The 17,384-nt window shown below is 38.5% G+C and overlaps 1 protein-coding gene across 11 annotated transcripts in view; it reads left to right on the plus strand.

Annotated features, from left to right (window-relative positions):
- MBTPS2 (membrane bound transcription factor peptidase, site 2) overlaps positions 1–17,384 on the plus strand; it is a 101,800-nt gene that overhangs the window by 71,119 nt on the left and 13,297 nt on the right. For 9 of the 11 annotated variants that reach the window (XM_045051121.1, XM_045051123.1, XM_045051128.1 and 6 more), the window contains one exon: positions 2,427–2,502. The exons of 1 other annotated variant lie outside the window; for it this stretch is intronic. The gene's annotated coding sequence lies outside the window, so the exon portion shown is untranslated. Of the gene's footprint in view, positions 1–2,426; positions 2,503–8,156; positions 8,176–17,384 lie in introns of those variants that run through there. One more of the 11 variants, XM_045051130.1, reaches the window with a different exon arrangement.

A 17,384-nucleotide genomic window follows, 5' to 3' on the forward strand; every position in this document is an offset into this window, starting at 1 on the left:
CCATGACTGATCAAAATGAATGCTACTCCTGAGACAAGTGAATGTGACAGGATTAGACTTTGACTCTAGATAGGGTCTTGGTTCTTGAGAGTTCCTCCTTAGGATCATCCTGTCTTGAGGATTTTTTCAAATGGTGAGGAGATAGGAGATGTAAGCGTTAACCAAATTCTGACTGGGTCATGTATTTGGCTTTCTTCTGATCTACATGACCTTAAAACAAAAATCAAGTCAAATTCCTTGAATGCCTATTATTAAGAGTGTTGTGCTGAGCTTTGGGGCAAGATTTCTCAAACTTAAGTCTTAATAAATAGAGCCTGAGAGCTTTCCAAAAGGGCAGACTTCTGGGTTTTGGTGCCATCGGTTCTGAATGAAGTTGAGATGGCAGCCCTGCAATCCCAATTTTTAAGAAGCATAATGTGATTTTGATGCACCTGGTCCATGGACCCCCATCTTGAGAAATGTTCTAGGAACTCTGAAGAAGTAATACTTCCAATTTCAGTAATGGCACACTAGCTAATTCTGATCACCCTTCCTGCTGAACATAATTTACTTAAAATCTTCTTAGAAGCATCAAAAAGCTAACAAAATGGGAATGCAAGCTGGTGCAGCCACTCTGGAAAACAGTATGGAGGTTCCTCAAAAAACTAAAAATAGAACTACCCTACAACCCAGCAATGGCACTACTAGGCATTTATCCACGGGGATACAGGTGTGCTGTTTCCAAGGGACACATGCACCCCCATGTTTATAGCAGCACTATCCACAATAGCCAAAGTATGGAAAGAGCCCAAATGTCCATCGATGGATGAATGGATAAAGAAGATGTGGTATATATATGAAAGGGAGTATTACTCAGCAATCAAAAAGAATGAAATCTTGCCATTTGCAACTACATGGATGGAACTGGAGGATATTATGCTAAGTGAAATTAGTCAGAGAAAGACAAATATCATATGACTTTACCCATATGAGGAATTTAAGAGACAAAAAGATGAACACAGGGAAGGGAAGCAAAAATAATGTAAAAACAGGGAGGAGGACAAAAACATAAGAGACTCTTAAATATGGAGAACAAACAGAGTTACTGGAGGGGTTGTGGGAGGGGGGGATGGGCTAAATGGGTAAGGGGCACTAAGGAATCTACTCCTGAAATCATTGTTGCACTATATGCTAACTAATTTGGATGTAAACTTTTAAAAATAAAAAATAAAATAAAAATAACAAAACATTCACAAATTACTAGGATGAGATCTGGAAGAAAATGGAAATGCAGAGGGGTGAGCCTAGCCATTTTCAAACATGTTTACCTTAGGGTCATTAGCTGATCCTGAAGAGACATTTGAGAGGGTGAGCTGTCTGTTAGGCAACCTTATGGGATTAGGGAGACAAAAGTCAGATCAGGACCTGACAAAGGTGGACACCTGATAAACCACACCCTGTTCCACATGCACACAGTCCCCTACGAGTAAGGGTGAACTGGAAGTGGCTTGCTAAGAAAATCTCAAATCTTGAACTTGAACTAAAGTGATCCTGGAAAAAGCAAATGGCCATTCTCTCTAGAAGAAACATCAAACTGGGCATCAGTTTTTTCTACAAATAATCTTTCTAGCACATAGTCAAAGATAACTAAGTCTTAATAAGAGATAAAAAAAACCATGAGCAAGAACCACTAGGAAAAATGAACAGCAAAACATAATGGGTAAGTTTAAATGAACACTGACTATGAAACTGTTATTATGATGTCCTGTGGAAATAGATATTTAAAATACATGACAATAATAGCATAAAAGTTTAGGAGGGGGTTAAATATTCTAAATTTCTCACATTTAGAGGGGAGGAAAGATATCACTTAGCATTAGATATTTATAAGTGAAGGGTACATGCTATAACTAGGATAACCACCAAAAGAATAGAAGAAAAGTCGAGGATATCTAAACTAAAAGAGACTTTAAAATTGAATGATGAAAATTACCAATCCATGGGCATCTGGGTGGCTCAGTCAGTTAAGCGTCTGACTTTGACTTAGGTCATGATCTCATGACCTGTGAGTTCGAGTCCCCCGTCAGGGTCTGTGCTGACAACTCAGAGTCTGGAGCCCGCTTTGGATTCTGTGTCTCCCTTTCTCTTTGCTCCTCCCCTGCTCATGCTCTCTCTCTCTCTCAAAAATAAATAAACATTAAAAAAATTAAGAATAAAATTATCAGTCCAAAAGAAGTCAAGGAAGGAAAGAAAATGGAACACAAGACAGGAAAAGTATCTAGGTGCTCCTGGATTGCACTTTGGGTTGTCTTCTGAGGGGAGAGATTAATGTATTCTATGTGTGTAAATAAAGGTATGCATGGGTATTTATTTAGATGGCCAGGGCTTTAGAAATGTCAAAGTTTGCTAATTGTTCCCTGTGTCCATTATCCCTTTCTACATTTTAGTTACAGAGCCCCTGTGAGCGTGAGCTCATCACATGGCTGCCCACCAAGATACTACATTTCTCAGTCTCCCTTGAAGGTAGGTGTGTGGTCATGTGACTGAGTTTGGCTGAATGGGATGTGAGTGAGCTCAAATAATGTGTATTTATCTTTTTTTTTAAATTTTTTAATGTTTATTTATTTTTGAGAGAAAGGGAAACAGAGCATGAGTGGTGGAGTGCCATAGAGAGAGGGAGACACAGAATCCCAAGCAGGCTCCAGGCTCTGAGCTGTCAGCACAGATCCTGACGTGGGGCTCAAACCCACGAAATGTGAGATCATGACCTGAGCTGAAGTTGAGCGCTTAACCAACTGAGCCACCCAGGCACCCCAATGTGTATTTATCTTTATTAAAGATGGAGCTTTGGGGTGCCTGGGTGACTCAGTCGGTTAAGCTTCCAACTCTTGATACCAGCTCAGGTCATGACCTTGTGGTCAAAATCTGCGGTCATTAGATTCAGCCCCCAGTCGGGCTCTGAGCTAAGTGCCGAACTTGCTTGGGATTCTGTGTCTCTCTTCTGCCCTTCCCATGCATGCGTGCACTCTCTAACTCTCTCAAAATAAATAAATAAATCAACATTTTTTTTAAAAGATGAAGTTTTCTTGGGGTGCCTGGCTGGTTCAGCCATTAGAGCATGCGACTCTCAGGGTTGTGAGTTCGAGCCCCATGTTAGGGGTAGAGATTACTTAAAAAATAAAAAATAAATAAACAAAAAAGATGACGCTTCTTGCCCTGATTTTTCCCACACCAATTGGGAAATGACAATGATTGGAACAATCCCTTGGGTCCTAAGAGGCATGCCGAGAATGGCAGAGCTCACTATCAGTCTATGTTCCTATATATCTTTATGGAACAGAGCTGCCCTACAGGCCCTGAACTGTTATATAAGAAAGAAAGAAACTCCTGTAATCTATAGCTATTGTACTTTGGAGTTCCTTTGCTACAGCAATCTTGCCCATGTCCTAACTAACACAGAGATGTGTTATGGAGTAACAAAGGTTAGTGGGAGAGGTGAGGCTGAGGAGGAAGCTGTTGTTGTGAGCCTTAATAGCAAGCTTAGGAGTCAGGACTCTAGGGGATTGGTGAGGTGCAGCACTGCAGAGGGACCACCAGGTGGTGGTACTATTGGTGGTGGTGGGGAAGCTGATTAAATGGCTTCAGCCACCTCTTGTGATTTTTATAATTCTATATCTCCAGAGATATCTTTCTCCAGAATTCCATGCCCTTATTTCCAAGGGCTGGCCAGACTTTCTCTCTGGAGGTCAAATAGGCTCCTCAAACTCAACATCACAAATCTTAGCTTTCCTCCCCAGAGAGCCTTTTCTTCTTCTTGTGTTCCCTGTTCTGGTTAATAATTGCTCCCTTCAATACCACTCTGCACTCAGTTGTCCTCACTAGAAACTAGGGTCACCCTTGATTCCTCCTTCATCATCACACACAGTTTCTTATAGAGATAATCTACTTCCATTCTTTTTATTCATTTTGCTATTCTTATTGCCAATGTTTTGATTTGGGTCTCCATTATCTCTCACTTCAAATGTTGCAGTATCCTCCTTCCTAACTGATCTTTAATTCAGTTTTGTGTGTGTGTGTGTGTGTGTGTTTCTTTGTTTTTTAATTTGAGAGAGAGAGAGTGAGAGCATAAGCGGGGAGAGGGGCAGAGGGGGAGAGAGAGAGAGAGAGAGAGAGAGAGAGAGAGAGAGTCTTAAACAGGCTCCAGGCTCAGCTGGAGCCCAATGCAGGGCTCCATCTCGTGACCCCAGGATCATGACCTGAGCCGAAATCAAGAATCGGATGCTTAACCGACTGAGCCACACAGGTGCCCCTCTAACTGGTCTTTCTCATGTTTCACATTGCTCTTAGGGCTATTTATCCAAAACAAACTTGACCATGTCACTTCAACCTGTTTGTACACTTTCTCCCTTTTCTTATAAGCCAAGGAGCCCAGACTCAGTACAGATCTGGTCCCCTTTCAAACCCCTATCAAGCCCCTTAATATGCTGGGTCTGAGCACACTGGGCCTTGTCAGTGTCCTCTCTACCTGGAGTGTTCTTGTCCTGTCCTTACTTAATGGACTCATACTCAGCCTTCAAAACCTAGCTTAAGTATGACTCATTGGAAAATTTTTCCAGGATCCTCTGGCTTAGTTACTTAGTTATTCCCATCTCAATAACTGAAGTTAATGAATTAATTAAAGATAGAATACTAAGAACTCTCTCAAAATAAGTAAATAAACTGTAAAAAAAAAAGTGGGGGGCACCTGGATGGCTCAGTCAGTTAAGCGTCTGACTCTTGATTTGGGCTCAGATCATGATCTCACAGTTCATGAGTTTGAGCCCCACATTGGGCTCCTCACTGACAGTGCAAAGCCTGCTTGCAATTCTCTTTCTCTCTTTCTGTCTCTGCAAACCCCCCCACCATATGCTCACTCTGTCTCTCTCTAAATAAATAAATAAATAAATAAACAAACAAACAAGTAGACTTTAGAATACTAAGAACTGAATCCCAAAGAACACACCTAGCAGAAAAATACACAACTTCAGAAGTACAGAATTGTACAACTGGAAAAGGAACTTCTAGATTTTACAGATTATTTTAATGTGTTTAGCATTTATTTATTTATTTATTTATTTATTTAAGAGAGAGCACAGGGGAGAGGGGCAGAGGTTGAAAGAGAGAGAGAGAGAGAGAGAGAGAGAGAATCTCAAGCAGGCTCCATGCTCAGTGCAGAGCCTGATGTGAAGCTCAATCCCAGGACCCCAGGATCAACACATGAGCCAAAATCAAGAGTTGAACACTCAACTGACTGAGCTACCCAGGTGCCCTCTTTATTTATTTATTTTACAAATATAAATACCTTTAATGAAAGCCAAGGGCAGTCCACAGAGCCCCGACAGCAGCTACCAGAGCAGAGTAGGAGGCAGGGATGCAGATTATTTTAATGTGTTTATAGACGAAGTTTAGAGAAGTTACATGACTTTCCCAGGATCAGGCAGCAGAACTAGAAGACATAGGTTTCTGGTTCCGTTTCTGATGCTGTTTTCCTACACTTTGCTGTGAAAGTGTTAGAGAATAATTGAATAGAAAGGTTTGCATGGAAGGTTGAGTTTAAAGTCTTGGGCATTTTGTCTTGTGGACTAGGTTGCATTTGGTATGAGATATGGAATGATGAAAATGTCAGTGTAACCTTGTCACAGAGATATTTATCTAAGTTATGGGCCATTTTCCCAGAGGGACAGATAGAGATCATGTGTACATACCAATGTGAACATTCAAAACCAGAGTATCCAGTTCAGAGGCTCTAACTACTTTTTTGACCCAGGGGCCCTTTCAATCTGGCTTCTAGAATAATGCTTTTTTAAAAAAATAAAAAAAGATTTTATTTCTAAATAATCTCTACATCCATTGTGGGACTCGAACTTACAACCCGAGATCAAGAGTCACATGCTCCACCGACTGAGCCAGCCAGGAACCCCATAATAATGTTTTTGAATGCATAAAACATCAGACATAGGAATACTGCTATATGTACTTCTTCATTTAATGTACTAAATACAAGATCTAACAGCAGTCCGATAACTACCATGATTTTGAAGTAGCAATGAGCATAAACAATATTTTGGTATCTGCAGCAGTCATGTGATATAAATGTATTTGTGATTTCTATTGGTGACACGTCACAGGACCTGCTAACAGGACTGTGGTTTGATACTTACATTTGTAGTTGAAGGAGACACTTTTGTTAGAAATCACTGAAAATGAAGAGGAAATGTTTTTCTCTCAGATTCACTGATCTGCTAAACCCCAGGTTGAGAACCCCTGGGTTAGTCCAATCTCTTCACTTTAAAGGTAATCTTTAAAGTGAATCTTTAAAGATTCACTTTTATCTGCAATATGTAAAATGAGTTCAAATAAAATTAATTCAAAGAAAACTGTTGATGGAGTCTATGCAGTTGGCCTCTCTCAAATCAGCACACTTCCCTTAAGGAACTTGGAGTTAAAAAAAAAACACTTGGAAAAGTTGCCCTTAAACCATTTCAGCTTTTTTAAAAATTGAAGTATAATTAACATATAATGTTACATTAGTCTCATGCATACAGCATATTGATTCAACAATTCTGTGTATATACATACATATGTACATGTATGTATATATATATATATGTATGTATGAGAGAGAGAGAGAGAGAGAGAGAGCAGGGGAGGGAGCAGGGGAGAGAGGCAGAGGGGAAGAGAGAGAATCTTAAGCAGGTTCCACACTCAGTGTGGAGCCAGACAGAGGGCTCGATCCCATGACCCTGGGATCATGACCTGAGCTAAAATCAAGAGTTGGACGCTTAACTGAGCCACCCAAGTGCCCCTGATTCAACATTTTTATACGTTATTCAGTGCTTGCCATAATAAGTGTGGTCACCATCTATCACCAAACAGTGTTATTACAATATTATTAACTATATTCCCTATGCTATACTTTTCACCTTTGTGACTTGTTTTATAACTGCAAATTTGTACCTCTTAATCCCCTTCATCTATTTTGCCATCTCCCTCCACCCACCTCCCCTCTGGCAACCACTAGTTTGTTCTCTGTATTTAAGAGTATTATGGGGTTTGTTTGTTTTCTTTGTTCATTTATTTTGTTCCTTATATTTCACAAATAAGCTAAATCATATGGTATTTGTCTTTGTCTGTCTGACTTACTTCACTTAACATAATACCCTCTCGGTCCATCCATGTTGCCACAAAGACCATTTCTGCTTTCTGCTCAGTGTTCCTGGTCCCTAAGGCCTGCTTGGTGCAAAGGCCCTTGGGGAAGGGGGGTTATAAGAACGATTTTCAACTTAGTATCTCAATGAATTATGCTGCCACCATACTAAGAACAAGAAATATGACACAATTAATTTTTGAATAAATGCCAATGAGTAGATAAATGATATATACAAATATCAAATCATTATGTTGTAGGCCTGAAACTAATATAATGTCATATGTCGATTATATCTCAATATAGAAAAAGGAATGTGACTATAGGTTTGGGATGCAAATTCACCTGAGCTGTATTCTGGTTATTTTTAAAAAATACATTTTGTAGGGTGTGGAGTAAAGCTGTAAAATATTTTTTAAACCAAAGAATTGACTAAATGTGCCCAAACAACTTATTGAATTCATGTCTCTACCATTGATTTATAATGCCTCCTTTATCATGTATTAGATTATTAAATGTACTAGTATCTGCTTCTTGAGTATGTAATATGTAATTCTTTAATTCTTGTGCTATTCATGTGCAACACATAGGCTCATTTAATTGTATCTCTGAAATTTTGGACATTTGAACAACAATAATAATAACAATAAAATAATAATAATAATATTTAAAAAGATAATATTTAAAATATTAAATATTTAAAATATTACATATTAAAAATGATATTTAAAAATGCCCTGATAAAGAACAAAATACCTAGCCTTGAAGTGAACTGTTATTATCCCAAGATCCTGAGCAGCTGTGTCTTTCAAATCATTTTGAGTACCACCAACAGTAAGAAATACCTTTTTTCATTAGCACACACATGCATGCATACGCATATATGTGATTCAAAGAAAAGTTTCCCCAAACTGACCTCTCTCTTTTTTTAATTTTTCTACCTCTTCTTCTCCTTCTCCTTCTCCTTCTTCTTCTTCCTCTTTTTTTTAAGTATGCTCCACACGGAGCCCAATGTGGGGCTTGAGCTCTTGACCCCGAGATCAAGACATGAGCTGAAATCAAGATTTGGACTCTTAACCAGTGGAATCACCCAGGTGCCCCGAAACTGACTTCTCTTAGTAAGTGATGAGGCCCACTGATAACTTTTTTTTCTATGACATTCCATTCCATTCAAAGAAATCCTGGCCAGTGACCTGCTATTTATGACCAAAGATTAAATTGCAGCTCATAGCTTGATAAACATTGGACTGGATGAATTCTGACATTCTATGAGATATGTATGGATCACATAAATAAGTACAGTAATGGGGCAAATGTTTTCAAGATATGCTTTTGTTTTATTTGTATCTCTCTTTATTTTGAGAAGTTTTTTATCTACAGAAAAATTTGAAATAGTAAAATAAATGCCCTATACCACTCACCAAGATTGACAATTATTTTACCACATTCTCTCTTTCCCAATACCCCCACATGTGTGTATTTAAGTTTATTCATATTATTTTTGCTAAATTACTTGAAAATAATTTGTAGATGTTATTTTTTAAATTTTTTTAAGTTTATTTATTTATTTTGAGATTGAGAGAAAGCAAGCAGGAGAGGGGCAGAGAGAAAGGGAGAGAGAAAATTCCAAGCAGACTCCACACTGTCAGCTCAGAACCCGATGCAGGGCTCGAACCCATGAACTGTGAGATCACGACCTGAGCCCAAATCAAGAGTCAGGTGCTTAACTGACTGAGCCAACCAGGAACACAGGCAAACATTATATTTTATCCTGAAATATAATATTTGATTTCATTTATATTTTTTTTAAGATTTTTTTATTTTTAAGTAATCTCTAACATCCAATGTGGGGCTCGAACTCACAACTCCAAGATCAAGAGTTGCATGCTCCACCAACTGAGCCAGCCAGCCACCCCTGGAATATAACATTTTAGCCTGTATCTCTTGAGAGTAGGGATATTTTGCTCCAAAGTCACAATATTATTATCATATCCAAGAAACTTAACAATGCAACAATATTATCTAGTATATAGATCACATTCACATTTCCCCAGTTGTCCTTCAAATGTCCTTTATAGCTATTTTTCTCCCAACTCAGTATACAATAAAGGACCATGTAGTGACTCTTCCATATGAGACCCTAAACAAGAATTCCTGAACTGAGCCCAGTCAATTCACACAAGAGGTAGTTTTATATCTCTGTCTTTCTCTATATATAATCAAGAAATAATACACACACACACACACACATACACACACACACACATATATGTATATATATATGTATATAATTTATTGACATAATTTTAAGCTTACAGAAAAGTTGCAGGAGTAGTACAATGAATTCCAAAAAGTCTAGAGTCACCAAATGTTAATACTTTGCTATATCTGCTTTATTCCTCTTTTAGTCTCTATCATTGATCTACTCTATCGGTATCTCTCTCCCTCCCTTGTTGTTTCTTTTTTTTTCCCCTAGTTGTTTCTTTTTTTTTTTAATTTTTATTTATTTTTTAAATTTACATCCAAGTTAGTTAGCATATAGTGCAACAATGATTTCAGGAGTGGATTCCTTAATGCCTCTTACCCATTGAGCCCATCCCCCCTCCCACAACCCCTCCAATAACCCTGTTTGTTCTCCATATTTAAGAGTCTCTTCTGTTTTGTCCCCCTCCCTGTTTTTATATTATTTTTGCTTCCCTTCCCTTATGTTCATCTATTTTGTCTCTTAAAGTCCTCATATGAGTGAAGTCATATGATATTTGTCTTTCTCTGACTAATTTCGCTTAGTTTAATACCTTCTAGTTCCTTCCACATAGTTGCAAATGGCAAGATTTCATTCTTTTTGATTGCTGAGTAACACTCCATTATGTGTATATACCACATCTTCTTTTTTTATTTGTATTTATTTTTAATTTTTTTTAGTGTTTATTTATTTTTGAGACAGAGAGAGACAGAGCATGAATGGGGGGAGGGTCAGAGAGAGAGGGAGACACAGAATGTGAAGCAGGCTCCAGGCTCTGAGCTGTCAGCACAGAACCCAATGTGGGGCTCGAACTCACAGACCATGAGATCATGACCCGAGCCAAAGTCAGAAGCTCAACCAACTGAGCCACCCAGGCACCCCTATACCACATCTTTTTTATCCATTCATCTATTGATGGACATTTGGGCTCTTTCCATACTTTGGCTATTGTTAATAGTGTTGCTATAAACATGGGGGTGCATGTGCCCCTTTGAAACAGCACACCTGTATCCCTTGGAGTATGCCTAGTAGTGCAATTGCTGGGTCGTAGCGTCATTCTATTTTTAATTTTTTGAGGAACCTCCATACTGTTTTCCAGAGTGGCTGCACCAGTCTGCATTCCCATAGTTGTTTCTGAACTAAGAGTTAGCAGTAGTATGATGCTCCTTTATCCTTAAATATTTCAGTCTGTATTTCATAAAAATAAGAAATTCTCTTATGTAACCATATACAGTTTAAAAAACAATTAACATTTATACAGTGCTATAGCCTAATCTCTATACTGGATTAAGATTTCATCAACTGTCCTAATAATGTCTTTTATAGCAGAAAACAAAGCCTCTAAAATTCCAAGATATGCAGTTGCCTTCAGTTATCTTGCCTCTTTAGACTTTTTAAATATGGAACACTTTCTGAGTCTTTGTATTTCATGACCCTGACATTTTTCGAAAAGCTCAGGACAGTTATTTTGCAGATGGCCTTCACTTGCAGTTTGTCTCGTGTTCCTCATGGTTAGATTCAGAGCATGCATTTCGGGCTGGCATGCCCGTGAGGCCCGTGAGGCTGGTTCAGGCTGGTATCTGCCAGTGAATAAAGTTACTGCTTTCACCTTTCTAATTAATAAATTTTGTTTAAAGAGATACCTTGATACTCAGTAAATATCCTGTTACTATCCAAACTTTCTCCTGCTGGTTTTAGGGCTCACTGAGGATTTTTTTTTTTAAGATTTTACCTTTAAGTAATCTCTACACCCAACCTGGGGCTCACACTCACAACCTCAAGATCAATAGTCATGTGCTCTACCCACTGAACCAGCCAGGCACCCCAGGACTATTGCCTACATCAGTTATTATTATAACAGTGGCCAAATGGCCAAATTGTGATTTTTATATTTCCATCATTCCTTTACATTTATTATTTGGCTTGCTATAGTAGGGAAGATTTTCTCCTCTTATTTATTTGCTTGGGTTTGTTGTTGTTCATTCATTTAAATGTGTACTCATAGATTCTTACTTTATTCAATAAATTATAACCCTTGGGGCACCTGGGTGCCTCAGTCAGTTAAGCATCCAACTATGGCTCAGTTCGTGGTCTCACGGCTCGGTTCATGGGTTTGAGCCCCGCATCAGACTCTGCACTGACAGTGCAGAGCCTGCCTGGGATTCTCTGTCTCTGCCCCTCCCCCACTTGCGCAAGAGATCTTTCTCTCTCTCTAAAAAATAAAACTTAAAAAAAACACTAAAAAATAAATTATAACCCTTAGTGTTATTTACATTTATGCTCAAATTGTTCCAGAGTTTTTCAAACTGGCTTCTGTGACCTTTTAACATGTCCCCACCATGTCTTGAGCACTTCCTTACTTTTTGGCACAAGATGATCCAGGCTTATCCTGTTATTTTCCTTGCTCCAGTCCTAAAATCAGCCATTTCTCCAAGGATCCCAGGTTCTTTTTAGTGGAGAATGTTATTTAGAAACCAAGATCTGGGTTCTGGGTATGTTTAATTTTGTTGGGATTTGATTACTTCTAGACCCTCTCAGCAGACAGAGCTGGGAAATAGATACATGTATGTACATATACATATGTATGCATATATAACACATGTGTATTGAATACATACATAACATTCACACATATCTATGCCATTTCTATATCTAGCTGTCTCTACGTATTAAAACTGATACTTCTGGGGGCGCCTGGGTGGCACAGTCGGTTAAGCGTCTGACTTCAGCCAGGTCACGATCTCGCGGTCCGTGAGTTCAAGCCCCGCGTCAGGCTCTGGGCTGATGGCTCAGAGCCTGGAGCCTGTTTCCGATTCTGTGTCTCCCTCTCTCTCTGCCCCTCCCCCGTTCATGCTCTGTCTCTCTCTGTCCCAAAAATAAATAAACGTTGAAAAAAAAATAATAAAAATAAAACTGATACTTCTGGTTCCAATCCAACACAGCAGTTCCATAATTGTAACTACCTTCTCCAACAATGAAAATCTGGATCTCATCATTCACAATATATTGACTTATTCAGTCAATCCTAGAATGCATAGACAGTAGTTTCAGAATTGTGATCTCATGCCTATGCTAAAAAAGCTTTCTTACTAGAGTTCAATATTTGTTAAGAGTTCATTTTCCCTTTAGCCTTGAGAGCTTGTGGTCCAAATTCTGGGTATCAAAATTACTTTGATTAATGCCTCCTTCCCCGATGTGACTATGTTATGCATTTGAAAAGTGCTTCTGTTTATTTGTTGTATTCAATTTTAAGATCCCCTAAATTGTTATTTTAAGCCACTAAATTCAGCGATGGATAACCAGCAACCATGGCACCATATCATGAGACACTTGATGTCAGTTTGCCCCATTATCATTAATGAAAAGTTGGATCATTTGGTTAAGGTCTCATGTACCAAATCACTCCATTATAATTATTCAGTAATCTGTGGGGTGTCTTATCTTTTTTCTTTAGTAAGTCTTGATACATAAACTTAAGACCACCATAACTACAATCGAGGGACCCTACTTCAGAGTTACATTTTTCTCTGTGGAAATGCCTTCCTTAATACCATAGGAATACAGAGAGAAAGCTAGCACCTATTGACTGATTACCCAGCAGGTGGACTCCACAGCTTGCAGAGAAGGTGGAAACCCAGCTGTGATGAAAACACTTAATTCTATTTGTAGTTCAACAGAGTCTGTGCTTGAAACAGAATGCTACAAACTGTAGGTTTTCCAACTTGTGATTCTGATCCCAAATCATGAGATTTGGAGAAAGAAAAGAAGCAAAGAGCAGTCTTTTTATTTTAGGCTTTTCATAAGGAGCTCGGATTGGAAGCCCAGTGAGAAAGAAGTCTATTAAGGACACTGCTTATCACTTTCAGAATAACACAGTTGTTTCCTAGTTAGGACAAAGGTCCCACCATGTAAAATTAGTCTGTTCATGTTGCTTTCTTGGTTAAGTGTTTTGATTTCTGCTTTTAAATATATTGTCTGATCATATTCAAGCAATTAAATCACAGTCCTTTTATATTCCAACCTTACAAACATTCATGGCTAGGGACACCTGGGTGGCTCAGTCAGTTAAGCATCTGACTCTTGATTTCGGCTCAGGTCATGATCTCACGGTTTATGAGCCCTACATTGGGCTCTGCACTGATGGCATGGAGCCTGTTTGGGATTCTCTCTCTCTCTCTCTCTCTCTCTCTCTCTCTCTCTCTTTCTCTGCCTCTCCCCTTCTTGTGTATGCACTGTTTCTCTTTCTTTCAAAATAAATACACTTTAAAAAATTTTAAAAACACAAATGTTTACGACTATATCTCTGGCGCCTAGGATGGCACTTAGTAGGGGTTGAGTGTGTGCATACACGCATAAGTGAATACATGGGGATTCTCATTCTTTCATTCATACCTTATAGATTTATAGCCTGCCCACTGTCCTGTTAGATGCCAGGAATTACTGTAGGCGTTGAATCACAAAGGTTAATAAAATACAGCCCCTGCTTCAAGGGCTCACAGGCTAGACGGAAAGAAACCTAAACAGTGAATTATAAAACTTGGGAGGGGGCAGACACTGATAGAAATATGCACTGGGTTTGTTGTTGTATTTATAATGTATTTATTATAATACATTGTCCATGTATTCACAGTTTAGACGCATCGAAGTATTATTCACGGGGAAGTGCAAAAAAAAAAAAACCACAGCATCTCAGCAAGCAGCACAAAGAACATATCACAATTCTAGAAAAGACAGGTGAAAGACACCACAGTCTTGTATACATATTTATCAACGTCATCACCATCATCATTTTTTATTTTTATTTTTTTTAATTTTTTTAACATTTTATTTATTTTTGAGACAGAGAGAGAGACAGAGCATGAATGGGGGAGGGTCAGAGAGGGAGACACAGAATCTGAAACAGGCTCCAGGCTCTGAGCTGTCAGCCCAGAGCCCGATGCGGGGCTCAAACTCACGAACCGCGGGGCTCGAACTCACGGACCACGAGATCATGACCTGAGCCGAAGTCGGCCCCTTAACCGACTGAGCCACCCAGGTGCCCCCATCATCATTTTTTAAAAGGATTACTTGAATTAGCTGACAAGTACCTGGGGTAACCAGTGTTGCTAAACTGTTTCAGAGTAGTGCAGTTTTATAGGAACAGGGAAGAGAGGGGTGAGAAAAGGCCTCCTGCAGTTAACCTGAGTTAAAATTGTAAAATGCTTTTATGAGATTTTTCTTAGTGTAAATTGTAGTTTTAAAAATGAAGACAGTTGGAGAAGCACCTGGATGGCTCAGTTGGTTAAGTGACGGACTTCGGCTCAGGTCATGATCTCACGGTTCGTGGGTCCGAGCCCTGTGTTGGGGTCTGTGTTGATAGCTCAGAGCCTGGAGGCCGCTTCAGATTCTGTGTCTCCTCCTCTCTCTTTCCCTCCCCCGCTCGTGCTCTGTCTCTCTCTCTCTCTCTCTTTGTCTCTCAAACATAAATAAACATTTAATAAATAAATAAATAAAATAAAAATAAACACAGTTGGAGGGGCACCGGGGTGGCTCAGTTGGTTGAACATCCAACTCTTGTTTTCTGCTCAGGTCATAATCCCAGGGTCATGGGATCGAGCCATAAGTCGGGCTCCACATTAGGTGGAGTGTGCTTAAGATTCTCTCTCTCTCTCTGCCCCTCTCCCCCACACATGCTCTCTCTCTCTCTCAAAATAAAAAAGAAAAAGAATAAAATTTAAAAATGAAGACAGAAAAAAAAATTAAGACAGGGTGCCTGGTTAGCTTGATCGGTGGAGCATACAACTCTTGATCTCAGGGTTATAAATTAATGCCCCATGATGAGTGTAGAGATCCAAAAAAAATAAAATAAAATAAAATAAAATAAAATAAAATAAAATAACTGCCCCCCAAAAAAGTCAAAAGTGAAAGTCAAAAAAGAAAAGTATTTACAAATCATGCATAAGTCCACCCATACATAATGGTAAACATCTTTGTTTATATGCTTATTTTTCTAGAACATATACATTTTAAAATACACAAAAATAGAACCAATCTGTATATTCTCTTTTGTGACCTGCTTTTTCTCACTTAACAATACTCTGTGAATATGTTTTTGCATCAACAAATATTCTCCTATGATTTCAAAGTTAAGGGAAGCACTATATGGAAAGAGAGAATGTTGGAATAAAATTGCCGACTAAGATACAAAGTTAGATACAAATGCAACTATTAGTATTGTCATTTTTACCAGGGGAAATCATTTACAGTTCTGCTAGACAGAAAAAATCATGCACAGTCTAATCCATCTTTTCTACAAGTTAACATGTATATATGTAATTTCATGGAATCTGGGCCCTATCAATAGTAATTAGTAAATTAAAGTTCCATTTCTCTAGATCTACACTATTCAACATAGTAGCCACTAGCCGTATGTGGCTGCTGTGCACTTGAAGGGCTAGTGCAACTGACAACCTGAGTTTTTTGTGTTTTTTTTTTTTTTATCGTGCATGTGCCTCTCACCATAAATGATTGATTGATTTTTGTTCAAGTATAATTAACATACAGTGTTATATTAGTTATAGGTGTACAATATGATTCAACAGTTCTATACATTCTCAGTGCTCATCATGATAAGTGTACTCTTAGTCCCCTTTGGTTTTTAATATTTTTAATGTTTATTTATTTTTGAGAGAGAGAGTGAGACAGAGTGTGAGAGGAGGAGGAAAGAGAGAGAGGGAGACACAGAATCTGAAGCAGGCTCCAGGCTCTGAGCTGTCAGCATACAGCCTGATGCAGGGCTTGTATCACAAACCGTGAGATCATGACCTGAGCCAAAGTTGGACACTTACCTGACTGAGCCACCCAGGTGTCCCATCTTAGTCCCCTTTATGTCATTCATCCCTCCACTCACCTCCCCTCTGGTACCATCAATTTCTTTTCTAGAGTTAACACTCTGGGTTTTTTTTTTTTGTTTGTTGGTTTTGGTTTTGGTTAGTCCCTTTTTCTCTTTGTTCATTTGTTTTGTTTCTTAAATTTCACATATGAGTGAAATTATATGCTTTTTTCTGATTGACTTATTTCACTTAGAATTATACCCTCTAGATAAATCCATGGTGTTACATACGGCAAGATATCATTCTTTTTTATGACTGAGTACTATTTCATTGTATATATGCCACATCTTTATCCATTCATCAATTGATAGATGCTTGGGTTGCTTCCCTATCTTGGCTATTATAAATAATTCTGTAATAAATAAGAGTGCATATATCTTTTCAAATTTGTTTTTTCAGTTTCTTTGGATAAATATTCAGTAATGGAATTACTGGATCATGTAGTAACTCTATTTTTTATTTTTTTTAATTTTTAATTTTATTTTTTTTAATTTTTGAGACAGAGAGCATGAGTAGGGAAGGGTCAGAGAGAGAGGGAGACACAGAATCTGAAGCAGGCTCAAAGCTCCAAGCTGTCAGCACAGAGCCTGACATGGGGCTCAATCCCATGGACCATGCCATCATGACCTGAGCCGAAGTCGGATGCTTAACGAACTGAGCCACCCAGGTGCCCCTCCATTTTTCATTTTTTGAAGAACCTCCATACTGTTTTAATTTTTTTAATTAAATTAAATTAAATTTTTAAGTTTTTATTTAAATTCTGGTTAGATAACATACAGTGTAATATTAGTTTTAGGTGTACAATATAGTGATTCAACATTTCCACACAACACTTGGTGCTCATGATGACAAGGCCACTCCTTAGTCCTCCCCACTTATTTTGCCCATCCCCCACCACCTCCCCTCTGGTAACCATCAGTTTGTTCTCTATAGTTAAGAGTCGGTTTCTTGGTTTGCCTCTCTTTTTTTTTCCCTTTCCTTGTTTGCTTCTTAAATTCCATATATCAGTGAAATCATATGGTATTTATGTTTCTCTGACTGACATATTTCACTTAGAATTATATTCTCTCTCTAGCTCTATCCATGGTGTTGCAAATGGCAAGAT

The sequence above is a fragment of the Felis catus genome, chromosome X (assembly GCF_018350175.1).
Source record: "Felis catus isolate Fca126 chromosome X, F.catus_Fca126_mat1.0, whole genome shotgun sequence".
Taxonomy (NCBI): domain Eukaryota; kingdom Metazoa; phylum Chordata; class Mammalia; order Carnivora; family Felidae; genus Felis; species Felis catus.